The 21,409-nt window shown below is 45.0% G+C and overlaps 1 long non-coding RNA gene and 3 other non-coding genes across 4 annotated transcripts; all 4 read right to left on the reverse strand.

The window, feature by feature from the left end:
- Window positions 1-2,820: 2,820 nt before the first annotated feature.
- Window positions 2,821-3,165, reverse strand: LOC142385512 (uncharacterized). Its single transcript, XR_012770197.1, has 3 exons — window positions 3,145-3,165; window positions 2,968-3,056; window positions 2,821-2,858 (listed from the first exon to the last, which is right to left on the reverse strand). It is a non-coding gene; the product is annotated as an uncharacterized LOC142385512 (long non-coding RNA).
- Window positions 3,166-5,380: 2,215 nt separating this feature from the next.
- Window positions 5,381-5,452, reverse strand: trnah-gug (transfer RNA histidin (anticodon GUG)). Its single transcript has one exon. It is a non-coding gene; the product is annotated as a tRNA-His (tRNA).
- A 316-nt stretch (window positions 5,453-5,768) lies between these two features.
- Window positions 5,769-5,841, reverse strand: trnar-acg (transfer RNA arginine (anticodon ACG)). Its single transcript has one exon. It is a non-coding gene; the product is annotated as a tRNA-Arg (tRNA).
- Window positions 5,842-5,955: 114 nt separating this feature from the next.
- Window positions 5,956-6,044, reverse strand: trnay-gua (transfer RNA tyrosine (anticodon GUA)). The gene is given in 2 exon segments: window positions 5,956-5,991; window positions 6,008-6,044. It is a non-coding gene; the product is annotated as a tRNA-Tyr (tRNA).
- Between the last annotated feature and the right edge of the window lie 15,365 nt (window positions 6,045-21,409).

Raw genomic sequence — 21,409 nt, forward strand, 5'->3', positions numbered from 1 at the left:
TTCCTCAGGGTTCTGTGCTTGGACCGATTCTTTTCACTTTATATATGCTTCCATTAGGTAACATTATTAGACAGCATGGCATAAATTTCCATTGCTATGCTGATGATACTCAGCTGTACTTATCTATAAAACCAGATGAACCCAATAGGTTGGTTAGACTACAAGCATGTCTTAAAGACATAAAGACCTGGATGACTCAGAACTGTCTGCTTCTAAATTCAGACAAAACTGAAGTCGTTATCTTTGGACCTGAGCGTTTCAGGGAGAAATTGTCTAGCTATATAGTTACTCTAGATGGTATTTCCTTGGCTTCTAGTTCTACAGTGAGGAACCTTGGAGTTATTTTTGACCAGAACTTATCATTTGACTCATATAAAACAGGTTTCTAGGACTGCTTTCTTTCATCTTCGTAATATTGTTAAAATCAGGAACATCTTGTCTCAGAGTGATGCAGAAAAACTAGTTCATGCATTTGTTACTTCAAGATTGGACTACTTTAATTCTTTATTTATGGGCTGTCCCACATATTCGCTGATCCAAAATGCTGCAGCCAGAGTTCTGATGAGAACTAACAGGAGAGATCATATTTCTCCAGTTTTAGCTTCTCTTCATTGGCTCCCTGTTAAATTCAGAATAGAATTTCAGATTCTTCTCCTCACATATAAAGCTCTTAATGACCGAGCTCCATCATATCTTAAAGATCCCATTGTAAGATATTTTCCTAACAGAGCACTTCGTTCCCAAACTGCAGGTTTACTTGAGGTTCCCAGAGTTTCTAAAAGTAGAATGGGAGGCAGAGCCTTCAGTTATCAGGCCCCTCTATTGTGGAATAAGCTGCCAGTAAATGTCCGGGAAGCAGACACCCTTTCCACTTTTAAGACCAGGCTTAAAACTTTCCTTTTTGATAAAGCTTATAGTTAGGGATGGCTCAGGTGATCCTGAAACATCCCATAGTTAAGCTGCTATAGGCCCAGACTGCTGGGGGGCCTCATCTGTCACACCTTTTCTCACTTTACTCTCTTTATGTATATGTAATATTATTGTGGTCATTAACTCGTGTTTCCCTGTTCCAACAGATATCCTTTGAATGGTGTTACAGTGCCGCTGCCGCGGCCCCCTACCCCCCTCCCCCCCTTCTTGTCTTCTCAAACCCCAGCTGGTCGAGGCGGATGGCCACCCTTCCTGAGTCTGGTTCTGTCCAAGGCTTCTGAGGGACTGTGCTGGTCAACTAGCAGTCCCTCTTCAGAGGCTCTTCAATATGAGCATTCAGATGGAAAAAGTCCCGGTGCTGTGGAAAACTTCTTGTCTCATACCAGTGCCCAAATTAGGGCAACCGGTGGAGCTGAATGACTACAGACCGGTGGCTCTGACATCTCATATCATGAAGACCTTGGAGAGACTTCTTGTTTGTCGCATGAGATTGCAGGTTGCTGAGGCTCTTGACCCCCTCCAGTTTGCCTACCAGAAACACATGGGAGTGGAAGACACGATTCTGTACATGTTGCATCGGGCATATGCTTATCTGGATGTGCCTGGTTCATATGTGAGAGTCATGTTCTTTGACTTCTCCAGTGCCTTCAACACCATACAGCCTCCCATACTGAAAGACAAGCTGCTCGGTATGGGTGTGGCCCCCTCCCTGACATCATGGATTAGCTGCTGCAGTGAGAGGCTCATCTCTCTGCGCTGCAGGACTGAGAGGTTCAGAAGGTCCTTTGTTCCCACAGCCATAAGGCTTTATAACAGTGACTGCTAAGTTCTTCTCAAATTGATTGATTGATTTTTATTTATTTGTTTATTTTGCCATTTAGGCATTTATTATTATTTAGTTCGTAGTAGAATTATTATTGTTGTTTTATTGTTGTTAATTCAATCATTGTAAATATTTAAAAAGAATTTTGAGCTACTTGACGAATTTGAATTTCCCCCATTGGGGGATAAATAAAGTATTATTCTATTCTATTCGCAAGAATGATGCCTGGGCCCGCCGACAGTATCACTAAATTTCCCTTTAAGCGGTCAGAATGGCCGAGCGCCGAGAGGCACTGGGCAGGTTTTGGGAATCCCCAACATTACATCTCCACTGGGATGATTTTCTTAGGATTCATTGCATTAAGGCTTTAACACTGCACGAAAAGAGGGATTTGTGTCACTGTGGACGGCAGTGAACATCCGCGAATTTGCCTAATTTTCGGATGCACCTTGGCGCTTGCAGGCAGACAAACTTTAAGTTTGTTGAGCGAGAAAATCATCGGAAACGAACCCGACTCGCGGCGGGCTCTCACAGCGGGGTGCTAATGGCCCAGCGATTAGCACCCCGCTGTGAGAGTGCCTGGACCTCTCACTGACCTCGCTGGTATTGGACGAAAAAGGCACGTGATTACATGAAAAAGCTCCTGTAAAGCTGTCCGCCCATTGGCCAATAAGGTTAATATATACATACTTTATATGGGCATATCACTCAGCAATTATGATTAATAATTGTGATTATGATTACTAATATTCCTGGGATGTTTGTGTACTTCATATATTCACGTCATTCTTATAAGCTGCACTATGACTAGGCTAATGCAGGCATGAATGACGTGAATCTATTGAGAATGAAAAAGGAAACTTTTTTTTTAAAGCGCTTTTATTGCCACACCACACAATGTACATAGCTTACATTGTAATAAGAACCATGTTGATAATAAAGAATTGAAAACTATATACACGCACACTGCTGTAGCCTACGATATACACAATAAGTCTAAACGCCGCCGTTTGGAATCCGCATTCTTCGCATTCCTCCGGTCCCTGCAGGGTCTGCGGGAGTTGTCAGACGTCCTCATCCTGGATCAGAAGCTGGCTTCTGGGAGCTGTTGGAATAACCAATAAATAATCAAAACATAATCTATCCATGCACAGCATATTGACAACTTGTCTATAAAGTAACAAAAGTCATATTGACAGCGTATATGTTCTTACTCTCTTTTACTCTTCTGTGGTGAGACTGTGAGTATTTCGGGTTGGCTTCAAGACGCGCCTGTAGCACAGCACACAGGTCCGTCACGCAGCTAAAAACAAACAAACAAGAGGAATGAATAAAATGACCAGTGCTTAAAAGTGTCAGTGCCAGCCGTGGTAAAAGTCAGCGCCGCTCACCCTCGATAGTGTCCCCGTCTACCTCTCTGAAGTTCGGACTGTTTGGCACCGCCTCCTTCAAGCGACTCGTTACATCCATATTGTGAGGTGACAGTAGCCTGTAAAAACAACAGGCCTATGGTTAATAAAAAAAACCTGCATTGACGTAACGTAACATCGGGTCCAACTCAACTAGATATCGGGAGAACATTCACTTATTCTTACCCTTGACCTGGATTATAATGCCACGGTGAGTTATGCAGGCGGCGAACTGCTTCCTATAAATTGAAAACACAAAATTCATTTTTTTAAATAAAGCAACTCACACTGGTTTTCACGTGATGGACACAATTAAGTTGAGTTTAGCCTAAAGCCACAGTCAATAACCTACTCTTACCGCGATTTTCGGATTCTGTATCCGCCTTCTCTTGGGGGTGCGCTCTTTAACTTCTCTGGAATGTAACTTCAGTCCGTTCTCGACGGCCATCTTGCCTCCAACCTAGCGAATCTCTGGTCGATTCCCTCCAGAACCCTCTCCACGACCGTATCCACAGTGCTGGCCACCATACGAGACATCCCGGTCATAGCATTCAACAGGACTTTCATTTTATCTGCCTGTAAGCAAGTGAGTAAGTAAGTTTAATATACAGCACATTTAAAATCAGCGAGAACTGTCCCAAGTGCTGTACAGTGTCAACAAGACTAAAATTAAACAATCAAATGGTCATGTGCAAGTAGAAAAAAACACACAAACCTGTAGACCCGCAGAGAGTTGCTGGGGAGTTGAAAGCAAGTCGTCTTCCAGCCATTGTATTCTGCAAACCAGGGCAGTTTTCACAGCACGGGACCTCAGCGATTTCTGTCTGCCTTTCTGCCGCCAGATCTGCTCCTTAGACTTTTTGTTTACACTGCACGACACAATGTTTCTCATACGTGATTGAACGAGAGCTTATGCGAGCCGTTAAGCTCCACCAATCATATGCGTATACGTCATTACACGGAATACTCGCGAGACAACCTCCCGTCCTTTTGCTATTTAATGTTGTCTGACCACAGCTGGCAATTTGCACTGTTTTGACACAAAAATGGACTCTGCAAGGACAAAGAAAAGACCTCGGCGATATTGTGACCATTGTGACACCGAATTAAGCCATACACAATAAAACACTGAGCGCACTACTGCACATTATGTATACAGGCCAGATTTCTATATTTTTATTTCTATATTTCTATTTTATTTAAGAAACCTTTTAGAATATTGCTGTTGCATGCTTATTTTATCTTTATCTTATCTTTATTATTATACATTTGGACATCCAGTGCGGGCAACAAAGAAAATAATTTCATTGTTCAGGGAAACATGTTTCTAACTTCACATATGACAATAAACCTTTGAATCCTTGAATCCTTGAATTTTGCCCACAAAAAGCGGTATTACAAAAGAGGTGTTTGGGAGAAAAAAAAACAGATATGCATCACCTGTCACCAGCAGACAGCGTGCACCTCTTCTTTTTCAAGACAACACAGCAACAAACTTGGCTGGAGTTGGAGGTGATGGTGATGAACGTGTAGAAACAGGCCTGCCCACCCCCCACCTCACCTCACCCCAACCCCACTTGAAAATGACTGTGGCAGCTCCTGACCTGATCACTGGCATTTACATATTAAAGGCTCTCCTAAGTAGGGGAGGGGAGGGGGGCATGGGGGAGCAGTTGCCAGGTCAATTTGCGACAATTTGGGCCAAGTTTTCACTTTTACCACCGCAAATGCAGGGGCTCAACGTATGCGGACATGTAAGGGGCCACATACATCCACAAATCCCTCTTTTCATGCAGTGCAATATACCCTCACATTGTCCAGCGCAAAAGTCCAGCCTTTTTGTTTGGGTTCTTTTTTTGTCAGGTCTATCCATCCATTCATTTGGCACACGATTTTCATCTTCTGTTGTTAGGATGTTTATACTTTGGGTGTGGCGGTGTGTGAAAACCCTCCCTTTAGAAGAGCTAAAAAACACAGAACATATGCGGCCTTGGTGACTCATTAAAAAGGCACTATTTCTCATTGGGGCCTGTTTGATACTTTGACCCCTTTATGCTCTTTAAATGGGCAGACCTTGGGCATTTGTGGTGTTTGATTCTTTCAGACCTTTGATACGGGACAGAGGCCTGTAGACAAAATTATTTTTTTTAAAGTTTAAGAAATCTAAGTTGAAAGTGGGATCTTTTTTCAGCGATGCAAACAAATTCGGTCGGGGGGTTGCCGTGACCCGGATTCGAACCGGGGTTGCTGCGACCACAACGCAGAGTACTAACCACTATACGATCACGGCCGGTTGTGGGTTGTTGTCGTGTGTGGCTTTGATGTGATCCAAAACACCTTCGTATCCCAAGGATAGCATATGTAGCTCTGCGGCATGTGGCTGGCAGGAATATTGTTTTTTTGTGTTTGTAGCAAAATCATTGACAGCAGAGATAAAGAGGTAGACGAGCTTTCCTTACGGTGTGGGGTCAGCCACATGTGTTGCAAGAAGACACACTGTGAGGTATCTTTGGGGCGTAAGTGAGCTGGGATACCCAGGGAGTAGAAGGTTTAAAGCGATCCTGTTCTATAGCAGTGGGAGAAGTGAGAGACTAAAACCAGCGTGCCGAGCTAGCCAGGAGTTGAACCTAGAATCTTCTGATCCGTAGTCAGACGCGTTATCCATTGCGCCACTAGCCCTTAGCAAGCTCGATAGAGAGTGGAACAGTCTTTCGTAAAACTGCGTATTCCAAACGCTTTGAAAGGATTGACGGAGTTGGCCAAAAGAGCCTCTGTATACAAAAGCTTTGCACATCCTTCGAGCCGGAATTGAACCAGCAACCTAAGGATAACTGTTGATGGGGACCTACAGTCCTCCGCTCTACCAACTGAGCTATCGAAGGGAGCAAAGCCCATATGCTTTTCATGAATCCTGTATGAATGCATGTAACCAGGCTTAAGATGCGTATTATCAGAGGGGAACCCTCAGGGCCTTCTACGCCTTCAGAGAAGGCCTTAAAAAATTTGGAACAAAAACATATTAGTATTAAATAATAATGTATGTATACATAAAAAAAACTCAATCACTCTCAATTAATTTAATACATTTAATACTACATTCTCGCTAATCTATGTTCCAAAGTTAAGTTTAATGTCAAATTCACATCGGCAATGAAAGGGTTACTGTCCTGAAACATACTATCCAATCAGAATCGTCCATCTCTATCGAAGCAAGATTAACCGGCTCATTAATTGGTTAGGACTTCACGCATCTCGGGGAAGGCCAAGCTATGTGTTTTGTTTTGGAGAGTGATGGGAAAATTGACCAATCACGGTTTGATTTTAAGTGGGCGGGACAAAAAAAAAAAAGATCGTAGGCCTTCGTGAAGTCCAAAAAGCGTGCAGCCCCAGTCTAGCATTAGAGTAGGCTCTCTTGCATCCACACCCCAGTCCAGCAGGTGGCGGTAATGCACCTTTTTCCTTAAGCTTCCAACCTCCATAATAACCCAAGAAGATTGTTTTTTTTTTATTTTTAAAAACACAACTTTATTTACATTTAATTACTGAAAGCCACAGCGGTAACGACAGCTCAGTCAATAAATCAGGTCAAAAAGGATGCAAATAACATTGTCAACGACAGCGAAGGCAACAAAGTAATTAAAAAAGGATGCAAATCATAATTTTCCGTGAGCTACTCGGCACAAAAGCTCTTTGTTACCCCACTGCTGTACAAAAACATCCAGGTTCCCGGTGAGCCTGTGGAAACAAAACTCCAGTTTTAACCTGGCCTTCACATGGAACTTCCACAGAGTTTCTGGGGCAAGGGTCGGCTCACCCTTCAGCTTGTAAATCAAATAAAGATGGGTGCAGTAAAAAGAACATCAAACAAACCAAAAACATGAGTGAGAACACTAAAGAAACTTGTTAATCTGCTGCACTCAGTGAAAACGTGGAAGAGGGTTTCGGGCAGGTTACAGAAAGGACAGACATTGATAACACTGGGACTAAACTTAGATAAAAAGGCGTATGTCGCGATGGCGCCATGTAGAAGTCGCCACCTGAGATCCCCTGTTCTCTTTTTCAGAGGTGGTTTGTACAGGACCCTCCATTGTGGGCTCAGCCCACCCAGCCTCCCGGTCCACACACACTCTGCCCTGTCGCACAGGCCCTTCTGGTTGATGCCTTTAACGCAGGACATGTACAGTGCCTTCTTATCTGCCGAGTGCAGGCTCAGCTTCACCGCACTGCAGGACGTCAGCAGAGGCCCGCTCAGCTCAGCCAACCCAGGCCTCAGGTGGATGTCTGGGTACAGGTCCCTGGGGTCCGGGTCCGCCTCTCCCCTGCCGAATGCGAGGAGAAGGCCTCTCTCCTTCTCCGTCAGCCTCGCCCTCCACAGCTCCAGGCACCTCTCCACCAGGCGGAGGGAACGCACCCCCAAAGCGGAGCCCAGAGCCCGGCTGTCCGTGAGTGCTGGACCTGCAACACTCTCCAGCTGATGCAGGCAGACGACCTTTGACCTGCAGAGCGCCCCCTGCAGACCGGGCACAGCACTGCAGCAGACGTCCAGCCTGGCACCACAGATCAAAGGCTCCTGTAACAGCCAGTGCAGAGAGTTACACTTCTCACTTCTAAGAGTGTGGAACAGCGCCCAGGACTTAAAAGCACCACGATGAAAAGGAGGCAACCCACTTAACTTTAGGGAATTAAAATCAGTAAAAAACAGAGCAGCATCCAGCCCCAGGTCATTAACACGCCTGAGTATGCAGCTGGCCACGTCCCACCTCACCAGATCCTCCGGTACAATCAAATAACGCTGAAAGAACCGGAGTCTGAAGGTGGCTGTCTTACTGGCCAGGTGGACCAGGCCCTGGCCCCCCTCGTCTCTGGATAAAAACAAAACAGACTGAGGCCCCCAATGAAACCTATCCCAGAAAAAGGTGACCATCTTGGCCTGAATCTGGGCCAGCAGTCCAGGTGGAGGGTCCAGACAGGCCAACCGGTCCCACAATAAGGAGGCCACCAGGTTATTTAAAACCAGGACCCTCCCCCTGAAGGACATTTGCGAGCGGAGCCACTGCCACTTAGCTAGCTTGCTCTCAACCTGGTCTAAAACAGCATCCCAATTCTTTCGTACAATGTCGTTCCTCCCTAAATAAACACCCAGATACTTGAAGCCGTCCCTTGTCCAGGTCAGGCTTTGGGGGAGAACAGGGAGGCCTTCGCGCCACTCGCCAACAGCCAGGGCCTCGCTCTTCCTCCAGTTCACCCTCGCAGAAGACACAACAGAAAACTTAGCGATGATGGAGTCTAAAATACACACATCCTGTTGGTCCTTAATAAAAACAACGACATCGTCGGCGTAAGCCGATAAAACAACGCTGCTGTTAAAACCAGGTAAAAACAGGCCTCTGACAGACGAACGTATCATGTGTAAGAGGGGTTCCAGGGAGAGCGCATAGAGCATCCCAGACAGGGCACAGCCCTGCCGGACGCCTCTATGCACCCCAAAAGGAGCACACAGGCTACCGTTAACCTTCAGCACACTCTCAATGTCACTGTACAGCACCTTGATCTTGGCTATGAAACCAGCACTGAACCCAAACCTCCCCATGACCTTCCAGAGGAAGTCGTGTTCAACGCGGTCAAAAGCCTTTTCTTGATCCAGTGAGATCCATCCCGTGTTCAAGCCTAATGAACTGGAGACCTCCAAAACGTCCCGAATGAGGTAGATGTTATCTGCCATAGACCTGCCGGGCACACAATACGTCTGGTCCCGGTGGAGAGCCTGCTCCATGGCCCCTCTCAGCCTATTGGCTAAGACCTTGGACAGGAGCTTATAGTCAGTACAGAGCAGAGACACCGGACGCCAGTTCCTCACGTCCTGCAGGTTGCCTTTCTTAGGTAACAGAGTGATGACGGCTCTCCGGCACGAGACTGGCAGTGACCCAGACACCAGGCTTTCATTAAAGACATCTAAAAGATCGTGGGCAAAGATGTCCCAGAAAGCTTTCTAAAACTCAGCCGTGAGCCCGTCGATGCCCTGAGCTTTCCTCCCCTGCATGCTCTGCAGAGCTGCCTGCAGCTCCTGAGGAGCCAGAGGCCTGTCCAGCAGGGAGGTGAGCTCCTCAGACAGCTGAGGGAGGCCAGCACAGACCTCGTCCATCAGCACGTCATTTTCGTTAAAATCACTCTGATACAGTGAGGCATAAATCCCAGCAGCCCTCTCTCTGATTGGGCCGGGCTCCGTCAGCACCTGCCCCGTCTCAGAGAGCAGGGAGTGGATCTGTCTGCTCTGCCCTTTTTTCTTCTCCAGCCCGAAGAAATAGCTCGTTGGAGCGTCCATCTCCGGGATGTGCTGGAGCCGGGACCGGACCAGCGCACCCTGTACTTTAGTGTCCAGCAGGTTGGCCAAAGCCATCTTTTTAGTCTTGAGGATTTCAATATATCCTCGATTTCCTGTGGACTCAGTTGCACACTCGAGATCCACAATATCAGTCTCCAGATCCCTGACAGATCTGGTGATGTCACGTGTGACATTGAGCGTGTGCTGTTGACATAAGAGTTTGATTTGAACTTTTCCATGGTCCCACCACTGCCTCAAGCTGACAAACTCGTTTTTCCTCTGCCTAAAATCACTCCAGAAGAAACTAAAAGCCTCCCTGAAGGATTTGTCGACAGCTAAAACCGAGTTAAAATGCCAATAGGCGCTTTTGGGTAAAATAGTTTGTATAAAAACCTTACATAAAACTAAAGAGTGATCAGTAAAACCAACTGGTAAAATCGTACACTGTTTTAAAACACCAACTCTATGATTAAAAATCTAAAAACGATCGAGTCTAGCTGAGCAGATTCTGTTCTCACAGAGGTGGGACCATGTGTACTGTCGGCAGCTCGTGTGCATCCTTCTCCACACGTCCACCAGGCCATGGGAGGAGACCAGCTGCCCCAAGGCATGCTGGGATGCTGGATGAGGCTCTGCATGGTTTCGGTCTAAAACTTCATTGACAGTACAATTAAAATCCCCCCCACGAATAAAAAATCCTCCTGGCTGCAGCCATTTAAAATGTCATTCATGTTCTCAAAGCAGTGTTTTCTCTCTGCACCGTTGTTCGGAGCGTAGATGTTAATAAAAACCACCTTAAAATCCTCAAAGTGAGCTGTGACCCAGAGGCACCTCCCCGCCACAACATGCTGAACATCCAGATGAGTAGGAGTGAAGCTTCTGGAGAACAGCCAACCTACTCCACCACTGCGGGTGGTGTTGTGGCTCAGCACCAGCTCCCCTCCCCACTCTCTGCTCCACTCCGCCTCATTCCCAGGGCCGCTGTGAGTTTCCTGAAGAAACAGCACATCAATGTGTTTCATCCTGGCCAAGTCAAACACAACAGCCCTTTTTGTCATCTCTCTGGCACCATTTACATTAAGACTGTCCATCTTAAACCCATCCATGGTGAAGGAGAAGTGGAAAAACAGACCAAGAACAGACAATGAGAAACCCAGAGAAAGAAGCTGTGAGTACATCATCATTAAAAGCCGAGTTGTTTCCTGACTTTACTCATGTGCTTCTTCAGCCTGAACAGTTCCTGGTCTGTCAGGTCTGACTCAGCTCTGTGTTTCACGGTGTAGCTGGCAGAACTGTAGAAACCCTGCAGGTCAGGGAAGTGCTGCTCCAACAGCAGACCCTTCATCCCTTTGGTCTGCCGCAGAAAGGACTTTAAGTCTTCAGCAGGATACACTGGAGCAGCCTGCTGGCTGTGGGACAGCACACTGCTGTGGGACATCATACTGCTGTCAGACACCCCCCCCCCCTCACTGTCACTGCTGTCAGACACAGCCGCTCTGCCCACTGCAGCACCCGGCCTGCCTGCCAGGCATCCAGCTTTGCCACCAACCACCACAGTCGTCACCTTTCTCCTCTTACTGCACAGTTTGCTCGGAGCAGAGCCACCCACAGCCTCACAGGCCTCCATCTCCTCAGCTGCTCTGCTCCTCTCACACAGCACACCCGCCTCACCAGTCACCTCGCTTGCCTCACCCTCCTCACCCACTACACACAGGCCCCCAGCAACCTGAGACCCTTTGCAGAGCCCCATCACCGCCTTACCTGCTCTATCCAGCACACCTGCAGGCTCACCTTCCTCTACCACCTCACCTGGTCCCCCTGCCCCACCTAACTTACCTCCCACTTTATATGCTCCACTCACCTCTCCAGAACCCTCACCTGACACATCCTTGGCACCTGGTACACCCACATCCTCCACCAGTTTACCTGCTGACTGACCTGAGGTGTTATCTGTGTTTCTCCCCTTCTCTGCTGCACCGGCTCTGCCAGCAGCGACCGCCGCCACCGGCCCCGCGGCGGCCGCCACTCGCGGCCCCGCAGCCGGCTCAGTGGCGGTAATAGGGCTCGGGCACACGCGTTGCATTCTGGGATATGGTCGCCATATTGGAGGCTCAATCTCGTAAACAAACCCTGAGGCAAGATGGAGATCAAGGACCAAACAGTGAGAGAAAAGTGAGAGAAAAGCATGTTAAAATCGAAGAAAGGATGTGGGATATACCGGGATACATTACAGAAGGAAGCCAGAGATCGGTACATACAGAAGATTGGCGTTATAAACGGACTGGACCCTTATGAAATACCGAGCAAGGAATGGATTGTCGACGAAGATTTACTGCCTAAGTTCACCCTTTCGGACATAATTGCGTATATAGTATGTGGTGTCAGTGCTTATACTTTGCAACAGTTTCAATTATAATGACACTTTACACTTTTGTCATGTTACTCTACTTGTAAATAAATAATGAAACACACACACTTGGCTGTATCTCAAAGCATATTTATTTTAGACGACTTCAACTTTGCACAACACTCCTGCTCATGGTGGTCAGAGTACAACATACAGACACAATCTTGTCAAAGAATGTTTTGTCTTCACCTTCGCATGGCAAAACTATGTTGATAGGTACTTTTGCTGACAAAAAGGTGTATTGTTTCTGACAGTTCCAATCGCCCTTTCCATGTGAATTTGGAGATGGGCAATTTTCCTTGTATTTTCCACATTAAATTAAGATTAAGATCAGATTTATTGTCATGTATACATGCATACACACGAAATTTGTCCTCCGCTTTTAACCCATTGAGACATCCCTTGCTTCCAACTGACAGTGTCCTCTTGTGAAGGCGGGGATCTTTACCTCAGCACACAAAAGTCTGTAACTTACCAGAATGAAAATGCAGAGAACACACTCTCATCGACACCGGGATTGAGTGGAAAGTTATGCTTGGTCGTCTTACAGCAGCGATCCATGCTAGTCGACGACGCTTTGTTATCTCGGACACTTGGTCTCCGTGGGTGCGCCTCCAAGCAGGAAACCGGTAAAAAGATAAACCATTTACGATTTCCCCCCCATTCCTGTCACAGCTTACGCTATTGCACCCCACGACACAGCAACGTGCGACCATAGTGGCAAAGACAATAAGTAAAATAGATAAACCAACGAAGAAAGTTCCGAGACCAGGCGGGAGTACGTCTGCGCGCAGTGGAAAACAATGTAAACAAAACAGTTCTGAGCCTCCAGTATGGCCGCCGCTCACGTAGTGACGTCACGTGCCCGAGCCCTATGGCCGCCGCTCCGCGGGTGCGGCCGGCTTAGCGGCAGCCGCCGCCGGAGCAGCGCAGCCGGGATAGGCTTTAACTAAGTGTCCCTCCTCACCACAACCAAAACACTTCACAGTGGGCGACGATGCAAACAGAATGTATTCAAAGTCGTCCACACGGACACGGAAGCGGTATTCAAACTCGTCGTTCTTATTGTTAAGAATCATAAAGAGCTGCCTGCGTGTCTCAGCAGCAGGGACTTGCAGCCCGACATCACCTTCCTTATGGGTGACACCACCTTACCGTGCCTGGACAGCTCTTTAACCAGGAACTCATCGGTGATGAAGGGAGGCACGTTAGACAGGGTGACTTTAGTAGCCGGCTGCGTTAGCGGCATCACCGGCTCAAACCTCCCGTTAACAGTGATGCCCAGGGGCGCTGCCAGGAATTTTGGGCCCCATTAAAGATTCTAATTTTGCCCTGAGGTAACTCTTGATCAGTTTAAGTTTGCTGAATGCCCTTTCTCCACCTGCGACTGTAACGGGCAGTGTGCAAAAAAATCATTATAGCTGTAAAAAATGCTATGCAGCTGCATTTTATAAATTGTATTGAGCAGGTCAATACCAGAACAATCAGATGGGAAAGTGGCAGAATATACATCGTTGAGATGTCTGATTTCACACTCAAACTGAGGTGTGAGGTCCTTAGTGTATTTGTGGATCAGTGGCCGGCACACAGCAGCAACATCACTCTCCCTTAAAGCTGCAGTCTGCAGGATTTGTTGTTGTCATTCGTAAAGTCCTAATTTTTGGCATTTTAAGAGTTTACATGATCTATCAGAACGCTTGAAGTTGAAAACGGTGACCTCCGTAGTCGCAAAATGCAAGAAATGCTTATTTTTTAACCGAAAAATAAAAAGTTATTCAACTTCCTGTCCCGCCCCTTCAAAACACATGAGAACTCGTGCACGTCTACGTGCACGCCAGATGCGCGTACACGACTCCTCATTCATCAACTCACCTGTCATTTGCGATCATGGAAGACACAGTAAGTAGACAAGCCGTAATGAAGTTTAATAGTCTAGATAAATAAGCGTGGGGACGAGCCTACCTTGTATCGCGCGTGCACACTCGGTGATTGACAGGCAGCAGAGCCCAGCTCGTAAACCTGATTGGTTACCTTTTACCGGTCCGGTCTGCAATTTTGTAAACAAACCTGCTGGCTTTGGAGGGACCTAGCAGGACATATAGGGGACCTAGAGAACTCTTTTTTTTTGTATTGGGGTATTTAATATACTACTTTCAGAATCCCCGGACAGTTCCAGGCATTATGCTTGAAAAAGAGTTGCAGACTGCAGCTTTAACTTTCCAATTTTGATAATTGAAGCAAATTCCTCAACGATATTTGCTGTGCTTTGAAACCTTGTGTCCAAGTCACTAATTACATGATCCATGGCACTGTAAAAGACCGTGTTTCGGAATGTGTCTGCCGGATTGCCCTGATAGTCCAGTAGCATTAGGGTTTCACCCGGAACAAATTCATGACAAGCTGGAAATTTCAGGATATGTTTAGAATACCTTTAGGAATCACATACCAAAAGTCCCCAGGAATCCCCCTTGGGCTCTCTGAGAAATTCAAGATGGCGTCCAAAATGGCCGCCTTTTGGAGATTTGTCCATATCTAAGGCTTGAAATGTAATTTAAATGCACTTTAAAGGTGAAAATGTATGTTGTGATGGTAGATGTAGAGTCAATGTCAACATTAGGTTTTGATTAAATGCTTATATTAAAAGGTAACAACTTATTATAACAATATCTACATGTATTATGTGTAAAACGTTTTGTAATTTTTTTGTCACTGGGACTTTACCTTGAACCAAAAACATCATGAACTCCAAAAACTGTTCTTAAAACCACTGTAAAAACTAACAATATATCTTTGAAATGATAAAGAAACCAATCCTACTCAAGCACAGTGACTGAGCTGTTTCCTCAAATAATGAATGTATTTACAAGAATAAAATCGGTAATTTTTCAACACGTTGCAACTTCAACATAAAATGAAATCAAATAAATCAACTAGGCCCTTTCATCAATAAATGTACCATAACTCAATTTATCAAACAAATAGACATCACACATTTTGAAACCACATCCACCCAGTGCGCTTTGAGAGGGCCTTTTTACATCAGAGGCAAAAAGAACACATGGGATGCAGAACAGTGCATTCACACTTTCCCTGTTAATTAGCCAGTCCCTTTTTGTCTTTTCCCTGCCATTTGCTGCCTTTGTGTACCTCAAGTACTCTGGAAAAGATTTCCCTTCAGAATTGCTTTGACTCTGTAGTAGCCAATTTCTTGACAATACCAGTTATGAGCTTTGCTGGCCACAGCCCTGGATCATTTAAAAGTAGATCCTCACTTTCAGACTGGCAAATGTCCATTAACCCTGCCCCCTCCTGCTCTTGCTCCTTACTCTGTGCTGCGCTGTCATCTGCACTGCTGGCACTGGCCCTGTTGTCGTCACCATGGCCTGATGAGGGGCTTGGTTCTGTATCATGGATTCAAATGGAGTTTAGTTAAAGCATGCAGGTTAGTGATGCACGGACGTTAATGCATAGAAAAGTTAAATGCATGCAAGTTACAGTTATGCATGCAATCAAATTGACTCCATACTTAGCTGTAAAAGTGTAACCCTTAAAAGAAGGGAAACATCTTATTGTGAATCAATTTTAAAGTGACATGGTACTCTTTGCTACTTTCTCACCATCTTCACTGCTGGTCCTCCTCCTGTCCTCCTGCACTTCAGCAGTGGTGGTGTCACTGGCCGCTGCAACATTGCCTGATGTGGAGCCTGGCTCTGTATCAGTGATGAATGCAAGATAAGTTAATACAGGAAAAGGTTAAAGCATGCAGGTTTCAGTTATACATCCAAGTTAGATGTATATTAATATGTTAGCCTACCATTCGCTAACATCTAGTGTTTGAAAGCTCAAAGTCAGTGAGTGAACTTACCTTTCTTTGAGAAAAACTGAGTGACCAGTTGCCTGCCTCTACTGGCCCTCTCGTCTTTCTCCCGTCTTTCCTTCCGCTTCTGATAACCCGACTTCATTCTAGATTATTTCAGTCAGCTCACCGTCCATCATGTGTTTCAGACAGCCGCTCCGTACACCTGCCTGCATTTCGGATGCGTTCAACTACAATTCGATCAGAACTGGACCGCACCATTTTGCAAGAGGGGGAGGGCCGAGTAAATGTCAATATGCCAAAGAACTAAAGAAAAGTTATTGAAATCGAAAACTGTGTTTAATTAGTTTATTTTCCATTAAAAATGTTGTAATTCACTAGAAAATTCTAAGAATGGGCAACAATATTAATATTATATTATCACTACCTCCGAGGGCCCCCCAGGCTGCACTGGGCCCTTAGAAACGTTATCACCTTTCCCCGCCTGGCGGCGCCCCTGGTGATGCCCGCCTCCACCAGGCTGTGCACCTGCTCCACCTTCGCTAAAAATAAAACCACCGCACTGTTCATGCGGGCAGCGGACTTTACCGAACCGTGCCCGATCACCTGCCCCACGGCCAGCGCCACTTCCTCCACGCTGCACGGAGAGCCGGCACCGACTCTGATGCCGTGCTTCCGGGACAGCATGGAGAAGCCGCCAGACGCCATTGCGGCCGGGAAGCGCACCAAACAAATGCGAAAAAAACCTCGAAATTAACCTCACAAGACTACACAAAGTACACAGAACTAACACAACTAATGAAACATTTAACAGAGAAAACAAGGATAGCGAATAAAGGGTAGAAAAACCACCTTTACACTTAGCCTTTCTCTCAGCTCTTCCACTCACACTCCTCTCACCAGCAGAAGAAGAAGAAGAAGAAAAGGAGAGTGAGGATGCGCAGTGGTGGAATAGGGGGAAGAGGCCGAGGAGCACGAAGACACCGTGCTGTCCCAGATGAAATTTGGGCCATAATTATAGATCATGTCATCATTCATAGCCACATAATTTAGCTTGTTTTTTGTTTGTGTTTATATTACAGTATATGTGTGCTATGTATATTTTTCTTTTCCTTCTACAATACTATACTGTATGGAAGTTACGTACTTCACAGTATTTGTGTGAATAAAAATGGTTGGTATGAGTGTATTGTGTGTGCTTTGAGGCTACTCTTACTGTGAAACTTTTTTCCTTCAGTTTTATACACTATTGTATTCTGTTAGGTAGTCCTATGCCATAGTGACAAAACATCTAAACATTTTGACTTGTAGTGCTCACACAATGCCAAAAGGACAATGCATTTTGGGGCACTGACTATTTGAATGAGAAAGAAACTTCATTTTGACACATGGCTGAACTGTTTAGGGGGAGATATGAGCTTTTGCTGGTGAACCATGGTGTTTTGCTGAACCATTCAGTTTAGTTTTGCAAAAAGTACTAAAGAGTGTTGAAAACTTCCGGTCTGTTTCAAGAAATGAGCCTAGGCAACTGAGAAAGATCTTTGCAATTTGGGTGGCACTGACTCTTTTCATGGGAAAGAAATCAGGTCTGAAGCATGGGTGAACAGTTTTGGGAGAGATATGTGCTTTTGCAGGTTAGCTATGGTGTTGTGCTGAACTATAAGAGTGTTATGCCAAATGATCTTAGAGTTTTGAGAATGTAATTTCTGTTTCAAGAAATGAGCCAAACCAATAGAGAAAAACTGTAATAGGACGTTTGTTTGAATGGAGGGATATATAAGAAACAATATAACTTGATACTTACTGTAAGATTGTTTTTTTAAGTCGGCAGAGACAACGGCTCGATGAAAAATCCCTCTTCTGTAATGGCTAACTTTTATAATCCTCTAACCTAACGAAAAGAAAATCTTTAATTTGTTTTTTTGTTGGTTTTGTTGGAGGAGGGGGAGCGGAGGTTAACTCTAAGTTAGGGCTTCACCTTGATTGGCCGAGTTCCATTGTGAGCTCGGGCGTTGATAGGCTCGGTTCATTGTGAGTCGGTGCGACATTGGCTAAACCGTTCAATGTGAGAATGGAGAAGTGCGAAGCCTATTGGAGGTGAGATTTAGACTAACGTGAGCGAGGTAGCGCCAACGAGGCTTAAAAATCATAAACGTGCATGTATTGTCAGCCTAGGCTCACTTTCCCACACCCATTCATTGGTCCTGCAGACTTTGCTAAAGGTATGTGATGCCCACTTGCCCAGCTCACATGGATTGCATGGCAATCAAATAAGTGGATGGTAGGAAATAAGATCTTCTAACCTATGGGGGGAGAGAACGGCAAAGCCGAAGAAAAAATAATGTCAAGAGAAGGAGAGTCTGCAAAGGTGCTTTTGTCACACAGCGTTATGTTAGCGTGATGAACTTCCTGTCCTTTGTCATGGGTCTTGGCCAGGGTGCAACTTGCTTTTCTGAAAGAGACATGGTTCGAATCCCCATAACTTGGGTTTGACACAAGGCGACAAAGATCTGATTGCAATGCTTTAAAAAAAAAAAAAAGATGGTTCGAAACCCCATAAGTTGTGTTTGACACCTTCCACACTTTGGAGTGACTGAGCTTCCGAGTGGGCTTTCTGCAGCTCCAACAGAGAATAATCGGAGACACTTGTGCCCACACCCATTCATTGGTCCTGCAGACTTGGCTAAAATATGTGATGACATGGCTTGTTGAGCACGTAGCTACTTGTTCAAAAGACCTGTTGTCTGGATTAGAGGTTAAACAATCAACTCACAAGTTTCTTTATCTGGCTTTCATTCTCATTTTGAAAGTTTATGGAAAGTTGCAAAAGAGGTAGTTTCACGTGGGATAAACTTGACTGAATTGTCCCATGTCAGTCTATGTCAAGAGAAGGAGAGTCTGCAAAGGTGCTTTTGTCACACAGCGTATTCTATTATGTTAGCGTGATGAACTTCCTATCCTTTGTCATGGGTCTTGGCCAGGGTGCAACTTGCTTTTCTAAAAGAGAGATGGTTCGAATGCCCATAAGTTGCGTTTGACACTTTCCACACTTTGTAGCGAGTGAGCTTCCGAGTGGGCTTTCTGCAGGTCCAACAGAGAATAATCGGAGACACCTGTGCCCAGCAAGTTTCCAGCTGTAACTGAGGTGAAGTACTATAAACACCACATCAAAACAACTGCCCCGTGTGAGGGTCGAACTCACGACCTTCAGATTATGAGACTGACACGCTGCCTACTGCGCCAAAGCCGGGGAACAATAGTCTTTTAAGGGAGGTGGGCAAAGGAGAGAAGGGGGAATAAGGGAGGGGGAAAGAAAGAGGAAGAAGAAAGCGGCTGATCCCAGAGTCGCGAGTTCGATCCCACCAGTCGCATATTATGTTTTAATGAAACGGCTCAAACTATAGTATTGTTTTAAAGTATGTATAAAGTATATAAAGTATGTATATGTGAGTGAGGAGTGAAGTGAATGATAAATTGTTCCTAGTTTATGCATAAAATTATTACTAATATTTCAAAATCAATAGCAGCTCATATTTATTCACAGTGAAAGATCATAGACCTTATCTGTTTTTAAGGAACCAAATATTTATTTGTCAACAACAAAAAGAGTGAATTAAACCATTTTTTAACCTAAAAAAACTAAAAACTGTGAACAATCTTAGCATTTACTTTACAGATTTTAAACAGTTGGACTTTGTACACAATCACAATAACAAAAAACATGTAGTATCATCACTAAATAAAATGAATAACCCTCTGAAATAAATGAAAAGACTTAGAGGTCTGAAACAGCAGTAACTATATACAATAAAAAAAAGTTTGTAAATGCTAAAAAAGTATAAATGAGTACACACTTATGGCTTCTTTTTAATTTCTTCCAGCCAATGCTCTTTAGTTAGAGTTTCACTAGAGGGACAGTAAATTTGCCCTCTATATTGGCTGGGTCCTGTTGCAGCAATTCTGAACTGCCCGCATTTTTTGCACGTGTTGTGCAAAACTTTGCGGGTCAGTTTCCGGGGTGAGTGGAGCCTGCTATGGGAGCCGGAGCAGTAGGCCGTAAGGTGAACCTCAAAAACTCCTTCAGAACACCAGGCTTGTTCCGCGCTCTCCGAACCAAACACGCTTCAGCTCATAAAAAGATTTGAGTTATGTTGAGGTTTAAAAAAAAGTTTCGTCGCTCAGAACACAGTACTTTTTTAGTTCGCAACGTTTAAAGGAATAACTAGTGCCTGGCAAGGCGTATGTACATATTCGGCAGGCGTAATAACAGTTTGGCTCGCGAGAGGTGCCACGGTTGAGACGTCATCAGAATGGACGAATCGGATAGCTGGTATGTCAGCTGAGCTGGTAAACAAAAACAGCACCGCAGTAGCAGCGCGATCATCCAGCAGTACCGAAGAAGACGAAATTTCGACCGAAAGATTTGTTACATGCACATATCTTCAGTTAAGCATGAGGAAACACAGAATTTCACCTGCACAAGGTGGAATGGAAGGAATCAGAAGGAACAAATAAAGAAGCACTTGCTGAGTTCTTAAACGATGCGTGGCCACATGCTGATCTAACAGCAGTGGGAAGAAACCTCAGCTTGTACATAGCACATCAACACCAATGTCACTGTGTGACTGTACTGGAAGGTGTGCAGTCTGTTCATGCTGTGGAAGACCTGCAGCGTGACCATGAAGAATGTGACACTAGTGTTTTTGCATGCACAACATGCTGCACAGGAACATGAGACTGTCATTATTAAGAGCCCTGACACTGATGTAGCAGTCATTGCTGTGAGTCTGCAGAAAGATTTGCCATGCAGCTTGTACTTTTTCACAGGGACGGGCAACAGAACACGCATAATGGACATTACCAAGGTGTCATCAGCTCTCGGAGCCAGTGTGTGTTCAGCCTTGATTGGGATCCATACATTCACTGGGTGTGACACCACAAGGCAAAAAGAAGACATTTGCTGTGGCATGCGAGAAAGATGTCTACCTGAAGGCTTTCAGAAATCTGGGGACTGAATTTAACTTGGACCACTCTACATTTGCATTACTTTGCAAATATGTATGCCATTTGTACGATCAGCCAACCGCAGAAAACATCAATGAGGCTAGGTACAAAGCTTTCTGTATGGCATCATCAGCCTTGCCAGAATTATCTATCCCCCCAACAAGTGATCCCCTCCACCAGCACTGCAAAAGGGCAAATTATCAGGCTAAAATAATAAGGTCATGTGTAAAGCAAAAGATTGGACTCATTTGAATCGGTGGTGGAGAGGAGGACACTGAACAAACTGTTATCCATCATGGATAACCCCACCCATCCTCTCCACCAGCTGCTGGTTAGACAGCAGAGCTCCTTTTCCAACAGGCTCATCCAGCTCCACTGTCACAAGGACTGTTTCAGGAAATCCTTCCTACCAGCAGCCATCACCATATACAACACCTCCCCTCTGGCTGGAAGAGAACTTCAACCTCAATAGGCTTCAAGTCTCTCCTAAAAAACAATAACAAAAAACAAAAAATACTGTAGATTTGTACATAGCAAATGTTTATTCACTATTTTTATTTATTTTATATTATTTTATTTTATTTTATATTTATTTTATTCTATTCTATTTTCTTGTTTTTCACTACTTTAATTGTTTTCATATACTGTATGCTGCTGCAACAAAACAATTTCCCTAATTGGGATTAATAAAGTAGAC

This window comes from Odontesthes bonariensis, chromosome 8, assembly GCF_027942865.1.
Source record: "Odontesthes bonariensis isolate fOdoBon6 chromosome 8, fOdoBon6.hap1, whole genome shotgun sequence".
In the NCBI taxonomy this organism is placed as follows: domain Eukaryota; kingdom Metazoa; phylum Chordata; class Actinopteri; order Atheriniformes; family Atherinopsidae; genus Odontesthes; species Odontesthes bonariensis.